Source organism: Eleutherodactylus coqui, unplaced genomic scaffold, assembly GCF_035609145.1.
Source record: "Eleutherodactylus coqui strain aEleCoq1 unplaced genomic scaffold, aEleCoq1.hap1 HAP1_SCAFFOLD_634, whole genome shotgun sequence".
NCBI lineage: Eukaryota > Metazoa > Chordata > Amphibia > Anura > Eleutherodactylidae > Eleutherodactylus > Eleutherodactylus coqui.
In genome coordinates this window covers 29,319-46,977 of record NW_027101901.1, presented here as the reverse complement: position 1 = coordinate 46,977, position 17,659 = coordinate 29,319, and the positions used below count along the sequence as shown (strand labels likewise).

Below are 17,659 nucleotides of genomic sequence, written 5' to 3'. Positions count from 1 at the left end.
AAGCCGATTTCATTTAGAATTGTCACGATGCAAAATGACAGAGAACTGCATGCTGCTGCCAAGTATGTGATGGGACTCGACTTCCTTGCTGTTCTATAGTGGTAGCCACCTGAACCTACATGCTGCATAGGATCTGTTCACACTTAATTTGCCATCTCTGTGACAAATAGCAAAACTTAGAACCACTCCTCAAAATCATCCTACATTTAAAAATTCTTCTCCTGGATCATCCTTGCCATCTTTCTGGTTTTCCACAGTTTTGCTCATGGGCGCTGTGGCTTAGTTGGTTAAAGCGCCTGTCTAGTAAACAGGAGATCCTGAGTTCAACTCTCAGCAGTGCCTTGTTCTCTTATTCTGCTCAATAATCAGCACTTTTTTCCAAAAGGGAGATGTTCACTAGCCAATGACATTAAAGATGCTCGTCCAACATCCCTAGAATACTCCACCCGAGTGGCAAAGAGTCAGCTCTGGTTTAGTTTTAACAAGTAGATGGTTGCAACGTTTTGCAAAATGTAGGATGGCATAAGGCACGATAAATTAGAGGTGCCGATTCACTATTGCCTGACTGATACGCTACATAATGCCTGTAAATATGTTTAGAGACTTCAATAGCATCCTTCTTGAACGGTGATGGTAAATCTTCTTCCTCGGGGCATTGCTTGCGCTGAGCATAGAGAATTTTCCAAAAAGAAATCATACGACGAGGATGGGATTCGATCCCATGCATGCAGAGCACAATGGATTAGCAGTCCATCGCCTTAACCACTCGGCCACCCCGTCAACAAAAGTACCTTTACCGAACCCACATTTGGAAAACAGTCGTGATGATTCTTAGGCTTCATTTTCTTTCCACATGCAACAGCGCCGTACATCAGACATTGGCTCAGCAGGTCTTGTTTTACATCCAACGTGATGACCCATGCTAATGGCATAAATACTAAACATTCAGTCCTCTCTGCTTCTCATTTATGTTGGCATTTCCCTAGCATTCCCTAAATCTGTCAATTCTGCCTTCTATCTAACTTTTAAAGTAAAACAGGCCACAATTCATGCAAGGCAAATGCATGGATTACATACCTATGGAGAAATTATCCATGTCTTTTCCAAAAAGGATCGTCCCAAGCCGATTTCATTTAGAATTGTCACGATGCAAAATGACAGAGAACTGCATGCTGCTGCCAAGTATGTGATGGGACTCGACTTCCTTGCTGTTCTATAGTGGTAGCCACCTGAAACTACATGCTGCATAGGATCTGTTCACACTTAATTTGCCATCTCTGTGACAAATAGCAAAACTTAGAACCACTCCTCAAAATCATCCTACATTTAAAAATTCTTCTCCTGGATCATCCTTGCCATCTTTCTGGTTTTCCACAGTTTTGCTCATGGGCGCTGTGGCTTAGTTGGTTAAAGCGCCTGTCTAGTAAACAGGAGATCCTGAGTTCAACTCTCAGCAGTGCCTTGTTCTCTTATTCTGCTAAATAATCAGCACTTTTTTCCAAAAGGGAGATGTTCACTAGCCAATGACATTAAAGATGCTCGTCCCACATCCCTAGAATACTCCACCCGAGTGGCAAAGAGTCAGCTCTGGTTTAGTTTTAACAAGTAGATGGTTGCAACGTTTTGCAAAATGTAGGATGGCATAAGGCACGATAAATTAGAGGTGCCGATTCACTATTGCCTGACTGATACGCTACATAATGCCTGTAAATATGTTTAGAGACTTCAATAGCATCCTTCTTGAACGGTGATGGTAAATCTTCTTCCTCGGGGCATTGCTTGCGCTGAGCATAGAGAATTTTTTAAAAAGAAATCATACGACGAGGATGGGATTCGATCCCATGCGTGCAGAGCACAATGGATTAGCAGTCCATCGCCTTAACCACTCGGCCACCCCGTCAACAAAAGTACCTTTACCGAACCCACATTTGGAAAACAGTCGTGATGATTCTTAGGCTTCATTTTCTTTCCACATGCAACAGCGCCGTACATCAGACATTGGCTCAGCAGGTCTTGTTTTACATCCAACGTGATGACCCATGCTAATGGCATAAATACTAAACATTCAGTCCTCTCTGCTTCTCATTTATGTTGGCATTTCCCTAGCATTCCCTAAATCTGTCAATTCTGCCTTCTATCTAACTTTTAAAGTAAAACAGGCCACAATTCATGCAAGGCAAATGCATGGATTACATACCTATGGAGAAATTATCCATGTCTTTTCCAAAAAGGATCGTCCCAAGCCGATTTCATTTAGAATTGTCACGATGCAAAATGACAGAGAACTGCATGCTGCTGCCAAGTATGTGATGGGACTCGACTTCCTTGCTGTTCTATAGTGGTAGCCACCTGAAACTACATGCTGCATAGGATCTGTTCACACTTAATTTGCCATCTCTGTGACAAATAGCAAAACTTAGAACCACTCCTCAAAATCATCCTACATTTAAAAATTCTTCTCCTGGATCATCCTTGCCATCTTTCTGGTTTTCCACAGTTTTGCTCATGGGCGCTGTGGCTTAGTTGGTTAAAGTGCCTGTCTAGTAAACAGGAGATCCTGAGTTCAACTCTCAGCAGTGCCTTGTTCTCTTATTCTGCTCAATAATCAGCACTTTTTTCCAAAAGGGAGATGTTCACTAGCCAATGACATTAAAGATGCTCGTCCAACATCCCTAGAATACTCCACCCGAGTGGCAAAGAGTCAGCTCTGGTTTAGTTTTAACAAGTAGATGGTTGCAACGTTTTGCAAAATGTAGGATGGCATAAGGCACGATAAATTAGAGGTGCCGATTCACTATTGCCTGACTGATACGCTACATAATGCCTGTAAATATGTTTAGAGACTTCAATAGCATCCTTCTTGAACGGTGATGGTAAATCTTCTTCCTCGGGGCATTGCTTGCGCTGAGCATAGAGAATTTTCCAAAAAGAAATCATACGACGAGGATGGGATTCGATCCCATGCATGCAGAGCACAATGGATTAGCAGTCCATCGCCTTAACCACTCGGCCACCCCGTCAACAAAAGTACCTTTACCGAACCCACATTTGGAAAACAGTCGTGATGATTCTTAGGCTTCATTTTCTTTCCACATGCAACAGCGCCGTACATCAGACATTGGCTCAGCAGGTCTTGTTTTACATCCAACGTGATGACCCATGCTAATGGCATAAATACTAAACATTCAGTCCTCTCTGCTTCTCATTTATGTTGGCATTTCCCTAGCATTCCCTAAATCTGTCAATTCTGCCTTCTATCTAACTTTTAAAGTAAAACAGGCCACAATTCATGCAAGGCAAATGCATGGATTACATACCTATGGAGAAATTATCCATGTCTTTTCCAAAAAGGATCGTCCCAAGCCGATTTCATTTAGAATTGTCACGATGCAAAATGACAGAGAACTGCATGCTGCTGCCAAGTATGTGATGGGACTCGACTTCCTTGCTGTTCTATAGTGGTAGCCACCTGAAACTACATGCTGCATAGGATCTGTTCACACTTAATTTGCCATCTCTGTGACAAATAGCAAAACTTAGAACCACTCCTCAAAATCATCCTACATTTAAAAATTCTTCTCCTGGATCATCCTTGCCATCTTTCTGGTTTTCCACAGTTTTGCTCATGGGCGCTGTGGCTTAGTTGGTTAAAGCGCCTGTCTAGTAAACAGGAGATCCTGAGTTCAACTCTCAGCAGTGCCTTGTTCTCTTATTCTGCTAAATAATCAGCACTTTTTTCCAAAAGGGAGATGTTCACTAGCCAATGACATTAAAGATGCTCGTCCCACATCCCTAGAATACTCCACCCGAGTGGCAAAGAGTCAGCTCTGGTTTAGTTTTAACAAGTAGATGGTTGCAACGTTTTGCAAAATGTAGGATGGCATAAGGCACGATAAATTAGAGGTGCCGATTCACTATTGCCTGACTGATACGCTACATAATGCCTGTAAATATGTTTAGAGACTTCAATAGCATCCTTCTTGAACGGTGATGGTAAATCTTCTTCCTCGGGGCATTGCTTGCGCTGAGCATAGAGAATTTTTTAAAAAGAAATCATACGACGAGGATGGGATTCGATCCCATGCGTGCAGAGCACAATGGATTAGCAGTCCATCGCCTTAACCACTCGGCCACCCCGTCAACAAAAGTACCTTTACCGAACCCACATTTGGAAAACAGTCGTGATGATTCTTAGGCTTCATTTTCTTTCCACATGCAACAGCGCCGTACATCAGACATTGGCTCAGCAGGTCTTGTTTTACATCCAACGTGATGACCCATGCTAATGGCATAAATACTAAACATTCAGTCCTCTCTGCTTCTCATTTATGTTGGCATTTCCCTAGCATTCCCTAAATCTGTCAATTCTGCCTTCTATCTAACTTTTAAAGTAAAACAGGCCACAATTCATGCAAGGCAAATGCATGGATTACATACCTATGGAGAAATTATCCATGTCTTTTCCAAAAAGGATCGTCCCAAGCCGATTTCATTTAGAATTGTCACGATGCAAAATGACAGAGAACTGCATGCTGCTGCCAAGTATGTGATGGGACTCGACTTCCTTGCTGTTCTATAGTGGTAGCCACCTGAAACTACATGCTGCATAGGATCTGTTCACACTTAATTTGCCATCTCTGTGACAAATAGCAAAACTTAGAACCACTCCTCAAAATCATCCTACATTTAAAAATTCTTCTCCTGGATCATCCTTGCCATCTTTCTGGTTTTCCACAGTTTTGCTCATGGGCGCTGTGGCTTAGTTGGTTAAAGTGCCTGTCTAGTAAACAGGAGATCCTGAGTTCAACTCTCAGCAGTGCCTTGTTCTCTTATTCTGCTCAATAATCAGCACTTTTTTCCAAAAGGGAGATGTTCACTAGCCAATGACATTAAAGATGCTCGTCCCACATCCCTAGAATACTCCACCCGAGTGGCAAAGAGTCAGCTCTGGTTTAGTTTTAACAAGTAGATGGTTGCAACGTTTTGCAAAATGTAGGATGGCATAAGGCACGATAAATTAGAGGTGCCGATTCACTATTGCCTGACTGATACGCTGCATAATGCCTGTAAATATGTTTAGAGACTTCAATAGCATCCTTCTTGAACGGTGATGGTAAATTTTCTTCCTCGGGGCATTGCTTGCGCTGAGCATAGAGAATTTTCCAAAAAGGAATCATACGACGAGGATGGGATTCGAACCCATGCGTGCAGAGCACAATGGATTAGCAGTCCATCGCCTTAACCACTCGGCCACCCCGTCAACAAAATTACCTTTACCGAACCCACATTTGGAAAACAGTCGTGATGATTCTTAGGCTTCATTTTCTTTCCACATGCAACAGCGCCGTACATCAGACATTGGCTCAGCAGGTCTTGTTTTACATCCAACGTGATGACCCATGCTAATGGCATAAATACTAAACATTCAGTCCTCTCTGCTTCTCATTTATGTTGGCATTTCCCTAGCATTCCCTAAATCTGTCAATTCTGCCTTCTATCTAACTTTTAAAGTAAAACAGGCCACAATTCATGCAAGGCAAATGCATGGATTACATACCTATGGAGAAATTATCCATGTCTTTTCCAAAAAGGATCGTCCCAAGCCGATTTCATTTAGAATTGTCACGATGCAAAATGACAGAGAACTGCATGCTGCTGCCAAGTATGTGATGGGACTCGACTTCCTTGCTGTTCTATAGTGGTAGCCACCTGAAACTACATGCTGCATAGGATCTGTTCACACTTAATTTGCCATCTCTGTGACAAATAGCAAAACTTAGAACCACTCCTCAAAATCATCCTACATTTAAAAATTCTTCTCCTGGATCATCATTGCCATCTTTCTGGTTTTCCACAGTTTTCCACAGTTTTGCTCATGGGCGCTGTGGCTTAGTTGGTTAAAGCGCCTGTCTAGTAAACAGGTGATCCTGAGTTCAACTCTCAGCAGTGCCTTGTTCTCTTATTCTGCTCAATTATCAGCACTTTTTTCCAAAAGCCAATGACATTAAAGATGCTCGTCCCACATCCCTAGAATACTCCACCCGAGTGGCAAAGAGTCAGCTCTGGTTTAGTTTTAACAAGTAGATGGTTGCAACGTTTTGCAAAATGTAGGATGGCATAAGGCACGATAAATTAGAGGTGCCGATTCACTATTGCCTGACTGATACGCTACATAATGCCTGTAAATATGTTTAGAGACTTCAATAGCATCCTTCTTGAACGGTGATGGTAAATTTTCTTCCTCGGGGCATTGCTTGCGCTGAGCATAGAGAATTTTCCAAAAAGGAATCATACGACAAGGATGGGATTCAAACCCATGCAAGCAGAGCACAATGGATTAGCAGGCCATCGCCTTAACTACTCGGCCACCCCGTCAACTAAAGTACCTTTACCGAACCCACATTTGGAAAACAGTCGTGATGATTCTTAGGCTTCATTTTCTTTCCACATGCAACAGCGCCGTACATCAGACATTGGCTCAGCAGGTCTTGTTTTACATCCAACGTGATGACCCATGCTAATGGCATAAATACTAAACATTCAGTCCTCTCTGCTTCTCATTTATGTTGGCATTTCCCTAGCATTCCCTAAATCTGTCAATTCTGCCTTCTACCTAACTTTTAAAGTAAAACAGGCCACAATTCATGCAAGGCAAATGCATGGATTACATACCTATGGACAAATTATCCATGTCTTTTCCAAAAAGGATCGTCCCAAGCCGATTTCATTTAGAATTGTCACGATGCAAAATGACAGAGAACTGCATGCTGCTGCCAAGTATGTCATGGGACTCGACTTCCTTGCTGTTCTATAGTGGTAGCCACCTGAAACTACATGCTGCATAGGATCTGTTCACACTTAATTTGCCATCTCTGTGACAAATAGCAAAACTTAGAACCATTCCTCAAAATCATCCTACATTTAAAAATTCTTCTCCTGGATCATCCTTGCCATCTTTCTGGTTTTCCACAGCTTTGCTCATGGGTGCTGTGGCTTAGTTGGTTAAAGCGCCTGTCTAGTAAACGGGAGATCCTCAGTTCAACTCTCAGCAGTGCCTTGTTCTCTTATTCTGGTCAATAATCAGCTCTTTTTTCCAAAAGGGAGATGTTCACTAGCCAATGACATTAAAGATGCTCGTCCCACATCCGTAGAATACTCCACCCGAGTGGCAAAGAGTCAGCTCTGGTTTAGTTTTAACAAGTAGATGGTTGCAACGTTTTGCAAAATGTAGGATGGCATAAGGCACGATAAATTAGAGGTGCCGATTCACTATTGCCTGACTGATACGCTACATAATGCCTGTAAATATGTTTAGAGACTTCAATAGCATCCTTCTTGAATGGTGATGGTAAATTTTCTTCCTCGGGGCATTGCTTGCGCTGAGCATAGAGAATTTTCCAAAAAGGAATCATACGACGAGGATGGGATTCGAACCCATGCAAGCAGAGCACAATGGATTAGCAGTCCATCGCCTTAACTACTCTGCCACCCCGTCAACAAAAGTACCTTTACCGAACCCACATTTGGAAAACAGTCGTGATGATTCTTAGGCTTCATTTTCTTTCCACATGCAACAGCGCCGTACATCAGACATTGGCTCAGCAGGTCTTGTTTTACATCCAACGTGATGACCCATGCTAATCGCATAAATACTAAACATTCAGTCCTCTCTGCTTCTCATTTATGTTGGCATTTCCCTAGCATTCCCTAAATCTGTCAATTCTGCCTTCTATCTAACTTTTAAAGTAAAACAGGCCACAATTCATGCAAGGCAAATGCATGGATTACATACCTATGGACAAATTATCCATGTCTTTTCCAAAAAGGATCGTCCCAAGCCGATTTCATTTAGAATTGTCACGATGCAAAATGACAGAGAACTGCATGCTGCTGCCAAGTATGTCATGGGACTCGACTTCCTTGCTGTTCTATAGTGGTAGCCACCTGAAACTACATGCTGCATAGGATCTGTTCACACTTAATTTGCCATCTCTGTGACAAATAGCAAAACTTAGAACCACTCCTCAAAATCATCCTACATTTAAAAATTCTTCTCCTGGATCATCCTTGCCATCTTTCTGGTTTTCCACAGTTTTGCTCATGGGTGCTGTGGCTTAGTTGGTTAAAGGGCCTGTCTAGTAAACAGGAGATCCTGAGTTCAACTCTCAGCAGTGCCTTGTTCTCTTATTCTGCTCAATAATCAGCACTTTTTTCCAAAAGGGAGATGTTCACTAGCCAATGACATTAAAGATGCTCGTCCCACATCCCTAGAATACTCCACCCGAGTGGCAAAGAGTCAGCTCTGGTTTAGTTTTAACAAGTAGATGGTTGCAACGTTTTGCAAAATGTAGGATGGCATAAGGCACGATAAATTAGAGGTGCCAATTCACTATTGCCTGACTGATACGCTACATAATGCCTGTAAATATGTTTAGAGACTTCAATAGCATCCTTCTTGAACGGTGATGGTAAATCTTCTTCCTCGGGGCATTGCTTGCGCTGAGCATAGAGAATTTTCCAAAAAGAAATCATACGACGAGGATGGGATTTGATCCCATGCGTGCAGAGCACAATGGATTAGCAGTCCATCGCCTTAACCACTCGGCCACCCCGTCAACAAAAGTACCTTTACCGAACCCACATTTGGAAAACAGTCGTGATGATTCTTAGGCTTCATTTTCTTTCCACATGCAACAGCGCCGTACATCAGACATTGGCTCAGCAGGTCTTGTTTTACATCCAACGTGATGACCCATGCTAATGGCATAAATACTAAACATTCAGTCCTCTCTGCTTCTCATTTATGTTGGCATTTCCCTAGCATTCCCTAAATCTGTCAATTCTGCCTTCTATCTAACTTTTAAAGTAAAACAGGCCACAATTCATGCAAGGCAAATGCATGGATTACATACCTATGGACAAATTATCCATGTCTTTTCCAAAAAGGATCGTCCCAAGCCGATTTCATTTAGAATTGTCACGATGCAAAATGACAGAGAACTGCATGCTGCTGCCAAGTATGTGATGGGACTCGACTTCCTTGCTGTTCTATAGTGGTAGCCACCTGAAACTACATGCTGCATAGGATCTGTTCACACTTAATTTGCCATCTCTGTGACAAATAGCAAAACTTAGAACCACTCCTCAAAATCATCCTACATTTAAAAATTCTTCTCCTGGATCATCATTGCCATCTTTCTGGTTTTCCACAGTTTTCCACAGTTTTGCTCATGGGCGCTGTGGCTTAGTTGGTTAAAGCGCCTGTCTAGTAAACAGGAGATCCTGAGTTCAACTCTCAGCAGTGCCTTGTTCTCTTATTCTGCTCAATAATCAGCACTTTTTTCCAAAAGGGAGATGTTCACTAGCCAATGACATTAAAGATGCTCGTCCCACATCCCTAGAATACTCCACCCGAGTGGCAAAGAGTCAGCTCTGGTTTAGTTTTAACAAGTAGATGGTTGCAACGTTTTGCAAAATGTAGGATGGCATAAGGCACGATAAATTAGAGGTGCCGATTCACTATTGCCTGACTGATACGCTACATAATGCCTGTAAATATGTTTAGAGACTTCAATAGCATCCTTCTTGAACGGTGATGGTAAATTTTCTTCCTCGGGGCATTGCTTGCGCTGAGCATAGAGAATTTTCCAAAAGGAAATCATACGACGAGGATGGGATTCGAACCCATGCGTGCAGAGCACAATGGATTAGCAGTCCATCGCCTTAACCACTCGGCCACCCCGTCAACAAAAGTACTTTTACCGAACCCACATTTGGAAAACAGTCGTGATGATTCTTAGGCTTCATTTTCTTTCCACATGCAACAGCGCCGTACATCAGACATTGGCTCAGCAGGTCTTGTTTTACATCCAACGTGATGACCCATGCTAATGGCATAAATACTAAACATTCAGTCCTCTCTGCTTCTCATTTATGTTGGCATTTCCCTAGCATTCCCTAAATCTGTCAATTCTGCCTTCTATCTAACTTTTAAAGTAAAACAGGCCACAATTCATGCAAGGCAAATGCATGGATTACATACCTATGGAGAAATTATCCATGTCTTTTCCAAAAAGGATCGTCCCAAGCCGATTTCATTTAGAATTGTCACGATGCAAAATGACAGAGAACTGCATGCTGCTGCCAAGTATGTGATGGGACTCGACTTCCTTGCTGTTCTATAGTGGTAGCCACCTGAAACTACATGCTGCATAGGATCTGTTCACACTTAATTTGCCATCTCTGTGACAAATAGCAAAACTTAGAACCACTCCTCAAAATCATCCTACATTTAAAAATTCTTCTCCTGGATCATCCTTGCCATCTTTCTGGTTTTCCACAGTTTTGCTCATGGGCGCTGTGGCTTAGTTGGTTAAAGCGCCTGTCTAGTAAACAGGAGATCCTGAGTTCAACTCTCAGCAGTGCCTTGTTCTCTTATTCTGCTCAATAATCAGCACTTTTTTCCAAAAGGGAGATGTTCACTAGCCAATGACATTAAAGATGCTCGTCCCACATCCCTAGAATACTCCACCCGAGTGGCAAAGAGTCAGCTCTGGTTTAGTTTTAACAAGTAGATGGTTGCAACGTTTTGCAAAATGTAGGATGGCATAAGGCACGATAAATTAGAGGTGCCGATTCACTATTGCCTGACTGATACGCTACATAATGCCTGTAAATATGTTTAGAGACTTCAATAGCATCCTTCTTGAACGGTGATGGTAAATTTTCTTCCTCGGGGCATTGCTTGCGCTGAGCATAGAGAATTTTCCAAAAGGAAATCATACGACGAGGATGGGATTCGAACCCATGCGTGCAGAGCACAATGGATTAGCAGTCCATCGCCTTAACCACTCGGCCACCCCGTCAACAAAAGTACTTTTACCGAACCCACATTTGGAAAACAGTCGTGATGATTCTTAGGCTTCATTTTCTTTCCACATGCAACAGCGCCGTACATCAGACATTGGCTCAGCAGGTCTTGTTTTACATCCAACGTGATGACCCATGCTAATGGCATAAATACTAAACATTCAGTCCTCTCTGCTTCTCATTTATGTTGGCATTTCCCTAGCATTCCCTAAATCTGTCAATTCTGCCTTCTATCTAACTTTTAAAGTAAAACAGGCCACAATTCATGCAAGGCAAATGCATGGATTACATACCTATGGAGAAATTATCCATGTCTTTTCCAAAAAGGATCGTCCCAAGCCGATTTCATTTAGAATTGTCACGATGCAAAATGACAGAGAACTGCATGCTGCTGCCAAGTATGTGATGGGACTCGACTTCCTTGCTGTTCTATAGTGGTAGCCACCTGAAACTACATGCTGCATAGGATCTGTTCACACTTAATTTGCCATCTCTGTGACAAATAGCAAAACTTAGAACCACTCCTCAAAATCATCCTACATTTAAAAATTCTTCTCCTGGATCATCCTTGCCATCTTTCTGGTTTTCCACAGTTTTGCTCATGGGCGCTGTGGCTTAGTTGGTTAAAGCGCCTGTCTAGTAAACAGGAGATCCTGAGTTCAACTCTCAGCAGTGCCTTGTTCTCTTATTCTGCTCAATAATCAGCACTTTTTTCCAAAAGGGAGATGTTCACTAGCCAATGACATTAAAGATGCTCGTCCCACATCCCTAGAATACTCCACCCGAGTGGCAAAGAGTCAGCTCTGGTTTAGTTTTAACAAGTAGATGGTTGCAACGTTTTGCAAAATGTAGGATGGCATAAGGCACGATAAATTAGAGGTGCCGATTCACTATTGCCTGACTGATACGCTACATAATGCCTGTAAATATGTTTAGAGACTTCAATAGCATCCTTCTTGAACGGTGATGGTAAATTTTCTTCCTCGGGGCATTGCTTGCGCTGAGCATAGAGAATTTTCCAAAAAGAAATCATACGACGAGGATGGGATTCGAACCCATGCGTGCAGAGCACAATGGATTAGCAGTCCATCGCCTTAACCACTCGGCCACCCCGTCAACAAAAGTACCTTTACCGAACCCACATTTGGAAAACAGTCGTGATGATTCTTAGGCTTCATTTTCTTTCCACATGCAACAGCGCCGTACATCAGACATTGGCTCAGCAGGTCTTGTTTTACATCCAACGTGATGACCCATGCTAATGGCATAAATACTAAACATTCAGTCCTCTCTGCTTCTCATTTATGTTGGCATTTCCCTAGCATTCCCTAAATCTGTCAATTCTGCCTTCTATCTAACTTTTAAAGTAAAACAGGCCACAATTCATGCAAGGCAAATGCATGGATTACATACCTATGGACAAATTATCCATGTCTTTTCCAAAAAGGATCGTCCCAAGCCGATTTCATTTAGAATTGTCACGATGCAAAATGACAGAGAACTGCATGCTGCTGCCAAGTATGTGATGGGACTCGACTTCCTTGCTGTTCTATAGTGGTAGCCACCTGAAACTACATGCTGCATAGGATCTGTTCACACTTAATTTGCCATCTCTGTGACAAATAGCAAAACTTAGAACCACTCCTCAAAATCATCCTACATTTAAAAATTCTTCTCCTGGATCATCCTTGCCATCTTTCTGGTTTTCCACAGCTTTGCTCATGGGCGCTGTGGCTTAGTTGGTTAAAACGCCTGTCTAGTAAACGGGAGATCCTCAGTTCAACTCTCAGCAGTGCCTTGTTCTCTTATTCTGGTCAATAATCAGCTCTTTTTTCCAAAAGGGAGATGTTCACTAGCCAATGACATTAAAGATGCTCGTCCCACATCCGTAGAATACTCCACCCGAGTGGCAAAGAGTCAGCTCTGGTTTAGTTTTAACAAGTAGATGGTTGCAACGTTTTGCAAAATGTAGGATGGCATAAGGCACGATAAATTAGAGGTGCCGATTCACTATTGCCTGACTGATACGCTACATAATGCCTGTAAATATGTTTAGAGACTTCAATAGCATCCTTCTTGAACGGTGATGGTAAATTTTCTTCCTCGGGGCATTGCTTGTGCTTGAGCATAGAGAATTTTCCAAAAAGGAATCATACGACGAGGATGGGATTCGAACCCATGCGTGCAGAGCACAATGGATTAGCAGTCCATCGCCTTAACCACTCGGCCACCCCGTCAACAAAAGTACCTTTACCGAACCCACATTTGGAAAACAGTCGTGATGATTCTTAGGCTTCATTTTCTTTCCACATGCAACAGCGCCGTACATCAGACATTGGCTCAGCAGGTCTTGTTTTACATCCAACGTGATGACCCATGCTAATGGCATAAATACTAAACATTCAGTCCTCTCTGCTTCTCATTTATGTTGGCATTTCCCTAGCATTCCCTAAATCTGTCAATTCTGCCTTCTATCTAACTTTTAAAGTAAAACAGGCCACAATTCATGCAAGGCAAATGCATGGATTACATACCTATGGACAAATTATCCATGTCTTTTCCAAAAAGGATCGTCCCAAGCCGATTTCATTTAGAATTGTCACGATGCAAAATGACAGAGAACTGCATGCTGCTGCCAAGTATGTGATGGGACTCGACTTCCTTGCTGTTCTATAGTGGTAGCCACCTGAAACTACATGCTGCATAGGATCTGTTCACACTTAATTTGCCATCTCTGTGACAAATAGCAAAACTTAGAACCACTCCTCAAAATCATCCTACATTTAAAAATTCTTCTCCTGGATCATCATTGCCATCTTTCTGGTTTTCCACAGTTTTCCACAGTTTTGCTCATGGGTGCTGTGGCTTAGTTGGTTAAAGCGCCTGTCTAGTAAACAGGAGATCCTGAGTTCAACTCTCAGCAGTGCCTTGTTCTCTTATTCTGCTCAATAATCAGCACTTTTTTCCAAAAGGGAGATGTTCACTAGCCAATGACATTAAAGATGCTCGTCCCACATCCCTAGAATACTCCACCCGAGTGGCAAAGAGTCAGCTCTGGTTTAGTTTTAACAAGTAGATGGTTGCAACGTTTTGCAAAATGTAGGATGGCATAAGGCACGATAAATTAGAGGTGCCGATTCACTATTGCCTGACTGATACGCTACATAATGCCTGTAAATATGTTTAGAGACTTCAATAGCATCCTTCTTGAACGGTGATGGTAAATTTTCTTCCTCGGGGCATTGCTTGCGCTGAGCATAGAGAATTTTCCAAAAGGAAATCATACGACGAGGATGGGATTCGAACCCATGCGTGCAGAGCACAATGGATTAGCAGTCCATCGCCTTAACCACTCGGCCACCCCGTCAACAAAAGTACTTTTACCGAACCCACATTTGGAAAACAGTCGTGATGATTCTTAGGCTTCATTTTCTTTCCACATGCAACAGCGCCGTACATCAGACATTGGCTCAGCAGGTCTTGTTTTACATCCAACGTGATGACCCATGCTAATGGCATAAATACTAAACATTCAGTCCTCTCTGCTTCTCATTTATGTTGGCATTTCCCTAGCATTCCCTAAATCTGTCAATTCTGCCTTCTATCTAACTTTTAACGTAAAACAGGCCACAATTCATGCAAGGCAAATGCATGGATTACATACCTATGGAGAAATTATCCATGTCTTTTCCAAAAAGGATCGTCCCAAGCCGATTTCATTTAGAATTGTCACGATGCAAAATGACAGAGAACTGCATGCTGCTGCCAAGTATGTGATGGGACTCGACTTCCTTGCTGTTCTATAGTGGTAGCCACCTGAAACTACATGCTGCATAGGATCTGTTCACACTTAATTTGCCATCTCTGTGACAAATAGCAAAACTTAGAACCACTCCTCAAAATCATCCTACATTTAAAAATTCTTCTCCTGGATCATCATTGCCATCTTTCTGGTTTTCCACAGTTTTCCACAGTTTTGCTCATGGGCGCTGTGGCTTAGTTGGTTAAAGCGCCTGTCTAGTAAACAGGAGATCCTGAGTTCAACTCTCAGCAGTGCCTTGTTCTCTTATTCTGCTCAATAATCAGCACTTTTTTCCAAAAGGGAGATGTTCACTAGCCAATGACATTAAAGATGCTCGTCCCACATCCCTAGAATACTCCACCCGAGTGGCAAAGAGTCAGCTCTGGTTTAGTTTTAACAAGTAGATGGTTGCAACGTTTTGCAAAATGTAGTATGGCATAAGGCACGATAAATTAGAGGTGCCGATTCACTATTGCCTGACTGATACGCTACATAATGCCTGTAAATATGTTTAGAGACTTCAATAGCATCCTTCTTGAACGGTGATGGTAAATTTTCTTCCTCGGGGCATTGCTTGCGCTGAGCATAGAGAATTTTCCAAAAGGAAATCATACGACGAGGATGGGATTCGAACCCATGCGTGCAGAGCACAATGGATTAGCAGTCCATCGCCTTAACCACTCGGCCACCCCGTCAACAAAAGTACTTTTACCGAACCCACATTTGGAAAACAGTCGTGATGATTCTTAGGCTTCATTTTCTTTCCACATGCAACAGCGCCGTACATCAGACATTGGCTCAGCAGGTCTTGTTTTACATCCAACGTGATGACCCATGCTAATGGCATAAATACTAAACATTCAGTCCTCTCTGCTTCTCATTTATGTTGGCATTTCCCTAGCATTCCATAAATATGTCAATTCTGCCTTCTATCTAACTTTTAAAGTAAAACAGGCCACAATTCATGCAAGGCAAATGCATGGATTACATACCTATGGAGAAATTATCCATGTCTTTTCCAAAAAGGATCGTCCCAAGCCGATTTCATTTAGAATTGTCACGATGCAAAATGACAGAGAACTGCATGCTGCTGCCAAGTATGTGATGGGACTCGACTTCCTTGCTGTTCTATAGTGGTAGCCACCTGAAACTACATGCTGCATAGGATCTGTTCACACTTAATTTGCCATCTCTGTGACAAATAGCAAAACTTAGAACCACTCCTCAAAATCATCCTACATTTAAAAATTCTTCTCCTGGATCATCCTTGCCATCTTTCTGGTTTTCCACATTTTTGCTCATGGGCGCTGTGGCTTAGTTGGTTAAAGCGCCTGTCTAGTAAACAGGAGATCCTGAGTTCAACTCTCAGCAGTGCCTTGTTCTCTTATTCTGCTCAATAATCAGCACTTTTTTCCAAAAGGGAGATGTTCACTAGCCAATGACATTAAAGATGCTCGTCCCACATCCCTAGAATACTCCACCCGAGTGGCAAAGAGTCAGCTCTGGTTTAGTTTTAACAAGTAGATGGTTGCAACGTTTTGCAAAATGTAGTATGGCATAAGGCACGATAAATTAGAGGTGCCGATTCACTATTGCCTGACTGATACGCTACATAATGCCTGTAAATATGTTTAGAGACTTCAATAGCATCCTTCTTGAACGGTGATGGTAAATTTTCTTCCTCGGGGCATTGCTTGCGCTGAGCATAGAGAATTTTCCAAAAAGAAATCATACGACGAGGATGGGATTCGAACCCATGCGTGCAGAGCACAATGGATTAGCAGTCCATCGCCTTAACCACTCGGCCACCCCGTCAGCAAAAGTACCTTTACCGAACCCACATTTGGAAAACAGTCGTGATGATTCTTAGGCTTCATTTTCTTTCCACATGCAACAGCGCCGTACATCAGACATTGGCTCAGCAGGTCTTGTTTTACATCCAACGTGATGACCCATGCTAATGGCATAAATACTAAACATTCAGTCCTCTCTGCTTCTCATTTATGTTGGCATTTCCCTAGCATTCCCTAAATCTGTCAATTCTGCCTTCTATCTAACTTTTAAAGTAAAACAGGCCACAATTCATGCAAGGCAAATGCATGGATTACATACCTATGGACAAATTATCCATGTCTTTTCCAAAAAGGATCGTCCCAAGCCGATTTCATTTAGAATTGTCACGATGCAAAATGACAGAGAACTGCATGCTGCTGCCAAGTATGTGATGGGACTCGACTTCCGTGCTGTTCTATAGTGGTAGCCACCTGAAACTACATGCTGCATAGGATCTGTTCACACTTAATTTGCCATCTCTGTGACAAATAGCAAAACTTAGAACCACTCCTCAAAATCATCCTACATTTAAAAATTCTTCTCCTGGATCATCCTTGCCATCTTTCTGGTTTTCCACAGTTTTGCTCATTTGCGCTGTGGCTTAGTTGGTTAAAGCGCCTGTCTAGTAAACAGGAGATCCTGAGTTCAACTCTCAGCAGTGACTTGTTCTCTTATTCTGCTCAACAATCAGCTTTTTTTTCCAAAAGGGAGATGTTCACTGGCCAATGACATTAAAGATGCTCGTCCCACATCCCTAGAATACTCCACCCGAGTGGCAAAGAGTCAGCTCTGGTTTAGTTTTAACAAGTAGATGGTTGCAACGTTTTGCAAAATGTAGGATGGCATAAGGCACGATAAATTAGAGGTGCCGATTCACTATTGCCTGACTGATACGCTACATAATGCCTGTAAATATGTTTAGAGACTTCAATAGCATCCTTCTTGAACGGTGATGGTAAATTTTCTTCCTCGGGGCATTGCTTGCGCTGAGCATAGAGAATTTTCCAAAAAGGAATCATACGACGAGGATGGGATTCGAACCCATGCAAGCAGAGCACAATGGATTAGCAGTCCATCGCCTTAACTACTCGGCCACCCCGTCAACAAAAGTACCTTTACCGAACCCACATTTGGAAAACAGTCGTGATGATTCTT

General features: G+C 42.4%; 16 non-coding genes across 16 annotated transcripts; 8 read left to right on the top strand and 8 right to left on the bottom strand.

Moving 5' to 3' along the window:
• Positions 1-268: 268 nt before the first annotated feature.
• TRNAT-AGU (transfer RNA threonine (anticodon AGU)) lies at positions 269-342 on the top strand. Its single transcript has one exon. It is a non-coding gene; the product is annotated as a tRNA-Thr (tRNA).
• Positions 343-1,388: 1,046 nt separating this feature from the next.
• On the top strand, positions 1,389-1,462 carry TRNAT-AGU (transfer RNA threonine (anticodon AGU)). The gene has a single exon. It is a non-coding gene; the product is annotated as a tRNA-Thr (tRNA).
• Positions 1,463-3,628: 2,166 nt separating this feature from the next.
• Positions 3,629-3,702, top strand: TRNAT-AGU (transfer RNA threonine (anticodon AGU)). Its single transcript has one exon. It is a non-coding gene; the product is annotated as a tRNA-Thr (tRNA).
• Positions 3,703-5,178: 1,476 nt separating this feature from the next.
• Positions 5,179-5,260, bottom strand: TRNAS-GCU (transfer RNA serine (anticodon GCU)). Its single transcript has one exon. It is a non-coding gene; the product is annotated as a tRNA-Ser (tRNA).
• Positions 5,261-9,233: 3,973 nt separating this feature from the next.
• Positions 9,234-9,307, top strand: TRNAT-AGU (transfer RNA threonine (anticodon AGU)). Its single transcript has one exon. It is a non-coding gene; the product is annotated as a tRNA-Thr (tRNA).
• Positions 9,308-9,663: 356 nt separating this feature from the next.
• On the bottom strand, positions 9,664-9,745 carry TRNAS-GCU (transfer RNA serine (anticodon GCU)). Its single transcript has one exon. It is a non-coding gene; the product is annotated as a tRNA-Ser (tRNA).
• A 608-nt stretch (positions 9,746-10,353) lies between these two features.
• Positions 10,354-10,427, top strand: TRNAT-AGU (transfer RNA threonine (anticodon AGU)). Its single transcript has one exon. It is a non-coding gene; the product is annotated as a tRNA-Thr (tRNA).
• A 356-nt stretch (positions 10,428-10,783) lies between these two features.
• TRNAS-GCU (transfer RNA serine (anticodon GCU)) lies at positions 10,784-10,865 on the bottom strand. The gene has a single exon. It is a non-coding gene; the product is annotated as a tRNA-Ser (tRNA).
• Positions 10,866-11,473: 608 nt separating this feature from the next.
• TRNAT-AGU (transfer RNA threonine (anticodon AGU)) lies at positions 11,474-11,547 on the top strand. The gene has a single exon. It is a non-coding gene; the product is annotated as a tRNA-Thr (tRNA).
• Positions 11,548-11,903: 356 nt separating this feature from the next.
• Positions 11,904-11,985, bottom strand: TRNAS-GCU (transfer RNA serine (anticodon GCU)). The gene has a single exon. It is a non-coding gene; the product is annotated as a tRNA-Ser (tRNA).
• A 1,039-nt stretch (positions 11,986-13,024) lies between these two features.
• TRNAS-GCU (transfer RNA serine (anticodon GCU)) lies at positions 13,025-13,106 on the bottom strand. Its single transcript has one exon. It is a non-coding gene; the product is annotated as a tRNA-Ser (tRNA).
• A 1,048-nt stretch (positions 13,107-14,154) lies between these two features.
• Positions 14,155-14,236, bottom strand: TRNAS-GCU (transfer RNA serine (anticodon GCU)). The gene has a single exon. It is a non-coding gene; the product is annotated as a tRNA-Ser (tRNA).
• A 618-nt stretch (positions 14,237-14,854) lies between these two features.
• TRNAT-AGU (transfer RNA threonine (anticodon AGU)) lies at positions 14,855-14,928 on the top strand. Its single transcript has one exon. It is a non-coding gene; the product is annotated as a tRNA-Thr (tRNA).
• A 356-nt stretch (positions 14,929-15,284) lies between these two features.
• Positions 15,285-15,366, bottom strand: TRNAS-GCU (transfer RNA serine (anticodon GCU)). Its single transcript has one exon. It is a non-coding gene; the product is annotated as a tRNA-Ser (tRNA).
• A 608-nt stretch (positions 15,367-15,974) lies between these two features.
• On the top strand, positions 15,975-16,048 carry TRNAT-AGU (transfer RNA threonine (anticodon AGU)). Its single transcript has one exon. It is a non-coding gene; the product is annotated as a tRNA-Thr (tRNA).
• Positions 16,049-16,404: 356 nt separating this feature from the next.
• TRNAS-GCU (transfer RNA serine (anticodon GCU)) lies at positions 16,405-16,486 on the bottom strand. The gene has a single exon. It is a non-coding gene; the product is annotated as a tRNA-Ser (tRNA).
• Between the last annotated feature and the right edge of the window lie 1,173 nt (positions 16,487-17,659).